The sequence below is a fragment of the Diachasma alloeum genome, unplaced genomic scaffold (assembly GCF_001412515.2).
Source record: "Diachasma alloeum isolate Michigan unplaced genomic scaffold, Dall2.0 Dall_scaffold_00269, whole genome shotgun sequence".
NCBI classification, from domain to species: domain Eukaryota; kingdom Metazoa; phylum Arthropoda; class Insecta; order Hymenoptera; family Braconidae; genus Diachasma; species Diachasma alloeum.
The window spans coordinates 1,702,189-1,705,574 of NW_021680408.1; the positions used below are offsets into that span (position 1 = coordinate 1,702,189).

The 3,386-nt window shown below is 35.6% G+C and overlaps 1 protein-coding gene across 1 annotated transcript in view; it reads right to left on the bottom strand.

Moving 5' to 3' along the window:
* LOC107037754 (semaphorin-1A) overlaps nucleotides 1-2,281 on the bottom strand; it is a 295,040-nt gene extending 292,759 nt beyond the window's left edge. Inside the window, exon 1 of the mRNA XM_015256484.1 lies at nucleotides 1,734-2,281. The gene's annotated coding sequence lies outside the window, so the exon portion shown is untranslated. The remainder of the gene's footprint in view (nucleotides 1-1,733) is intronic.
* Nucleotides 2,282-3,386: the final 1,105 nt, after the last annotated feature.

Consider the following 3,386-nt stretch of genomic DNA (forward strand, 5'->3'; position numbering starts at 1 on the left):
GCGACACCCTTTCAATGTCTCCGGGGGTTTCGTGTGCGTCCGAGTCGAGACTAAAATCCCCAGAGCGTGTCACAAAAAAAGTAGACGAGTGGAGAAATAAATCCACGACAAAGGGTTAATTAATAGTTTCTTGGGAACATCGACGTGTCACGATTTTTCTGGGCTTTTATCAGTCGATTCTGTCCGCTTATCGGGAACTTGTTGGTATGAAGCCTAAACTAGCGAAATATTCCCCAGCCGAGGACTCAGTCTACACTGTTAGAATTTTTTTGAAATTTCATAGAAAACATTCGACATCTCCTACTAAAACAAGGGGAATTTCAATTTTATTTTTGAAACAAGGGTATCTGAAAATTCGCGTTAAGACTAGGGTATCTAAAAATTCAAGTAAAAACAGATTATTCACATTCATTTCTAAGTCTCATGGAGCTCGCAAATCATTTTATTTCTCTTCCAATGTGAAGTATTTCATATTATTTGTACTTTTTGATGCATTTATACCATTTATACAGCTGTCAAGAGAAGGAAAACGTGAGATTTTAGACGATTTTTCCTATGAATTGTAAGATACTCTAGTGTTAAGACGAATTTTAAGAGACCCTTGTTTTAAAAATAAAATTGAAATACCCTTGTTTTATTAGGAAACGTCGATATGATAGTAATTCTCATGAAAGTCACATTGAATCGGATTTCGGGGAAAAGCAATTATGAAATTTCTAGTTTCAGGTAGAATTCAAGGAAATTCATGAGTTTTCAGTGGGAGAGAGATAGAAATTTAACAACTTGATTGAATTTTCAGTGGAACATGAATATTCAGAAACAAAATGGCATGAATTTTCAATTTTTCCCTGAATTTGCCTGATTTTTCTGAATTTTCACAGAATAATTTCGTCTTGAGATATTTTTGATTAAGGATATCCAAGTACTTTGGCTATTTTTGCTCCAGTGAAATGCTTTTCTACTTTTGTAGTCGAATATGAGAGCTTTCATGTGTGCCCCATTTGACCCTAAATTTCCGGACATTTTACAATGATTTTATTATTTCAAGCTTTGCAGGTCTGAATTTGAATTTCGATATTAAACCGTTAGAAAACAGTTTAAAAATGTGAAAAAAAAATTCGTTTTACCACTTGGCTACTGAAATTATTTTTATGGTGAAAAATTGATAGTTTATAAATTATTTATGGAAAAAGTTCTTAATTTTCAAAAATTGCACTTTTTAAATCGTATCATCAATCTTTCTCCAAAAGTAAACTTTCTAATTTTTTTTCAGATGTTTAAAATGTTTTCCAACGGCTCAATATCGAGATTCAAATTCAGACCTGCAAAGTTTAAATAATAAAATCAGGGTAAAGTATCCGAAAACTCAAATGGAGCTCAAATGAACGCTCCGATGTTCAACTAGAAAAGCAGAAACCCATTTCACTGGAGCAAAAATAGTCAAAGTACTTAAATATCCTTAAGAACATCGTAAAAACCGTTTTCTCACAAGATGAAAAAATCGAGTTCGGTGGGACCCATAACCCTCGTTGGCCCTATGTCTCGCGTGTAAGAAACCCTCATTTCATTATTTATCATCTCCTAAACTGTGTAGTCCAGCTAGTTAGAATTTTTTTCAATAGTTGGGAAATATTACAAAGATTATCTACTAAAAACATGGGGACAATCGTAAGGAAAACCTGTTTTCTAGCGATACACCTTCATTTGTTTGTTAGGTTAGATTCATCACTCACCGGTTAGTGTTTGTTGCTCCTCGATAGGAATAAAATCAACTTAAAAATGAGGTCGATCACCCCTTAAGCGTTCACCAGTGCCACCACGCGACAGTTTCCGAAGAAACGCCTTGGCGCACCTCGTCGCGCCAACATCGGCACTCAAGCGTTACAAGTTGTTACTTTTTTTTTCACTTTTATTTTCACTTCTGGGGGGGCTGAAAAAATAAAATAATCCAGAACGGGTGGGAGTGGAATACTCCGGGGGGGTTTAGATCCTCAGGTTGTCGATGTTATCACGACTGTACACTATTTATTTTATCCATGAGCACTGAATATCGGCGGAAACAAAACTCCAAACAACTTCAAAACAACATAAACAATTTACACTTTTGGATTTAACATTGAAACGACACTTAACATCTGTTTTCACGTCCTGATTGGATTCTACGGTTCGACGGTTGGTCTTTCACTCGATTTGTCGTCGACACGGGCGTTATTGTTTGAGTTAAAACCATCGGCGGATGGTTTTACACTCGAAATAGGACACACAAGCGGACACAACGCGCGCGGCGTTCACGTCGCAACTGTCGAGCTACGGCACAGTCAACCGTTGAGCGTCTCAGCCGGCCCCCCCCACCACTCCGACTTGGTCCACTCACGCGCTGCCGTCCTTCTTCTGTTTTGTTTATGCGTTTTGTACTACTATACGTTTGGGTGCAGAAATAAAGGCGCGAGGTTTTGGAGTTTTTGGGTGAGAATGAATGAGAATAAATGTATGGGTGAGACATTTTCCGAATTCTGAGTACTAAATGGAATGCGGTCTCACGATTTCTTTGACTCAGACGCCGATGATATTTTCTGGGAATCTATATTTCTTGTAGTATTTTGAGGAATCCTATTGAGTTAATACGATTTTATTATTGTTTCAGAATGGAAGCTTTGTAATCGCTCAAAATTAAGTTTGCAATTTTTTGTGTTTGGGTTAATTATTCCATGAAAATTTATAGAAACCAGGAACATTCAAGGAATTGAGAGAATTTTCGTCTTCCTGCTGCTCAAAAATTTGGAATTCATTTTTAGTCATTTCAGACATTTTCAATCGCGGATTGAATTTTCAAAAAATATATATCTTCTGACAATGAGGGTAAACAGGTCAATTTCTGGACGATAAGTTAAGATAATAACGATTGTAGTATTATATGTTACATGTTAAGATGATACGATTACATTATTACTTCAGAATGGAAGCTTTGTGATCGCTCAAAATTAAGTTTGCAATTTTTTGTGTCAGGGTCAATTATTCCATGAAAATTTATAGAAATCGGGAACATTCGAGGAATTTAGAGAATTCTCGTCTTCCTGCTGCTGCCATAAAATTTGGAATTCATTTTCAGTCATTTCAGTCATTTCAGACATTTTCAATCGAGGATTGAATTTTAAAAAATATATATTTTCTGACAGTCAGGGTAAACAGGTCAATTTCAGGACGGGAGTTAATTTCTGGACAATTTCAACTTACATTGGATATTCCATAAATAAAATGAAAATTGTACTGATTAATTCACCTCTCAAGGATATTACTCGTGTATAATCATATGATCAATTATTTTTTCTATTGATCGACATTTAATAAATAAGAAAAATATTGCTCAGTTGTGCAAAAATTAGGGG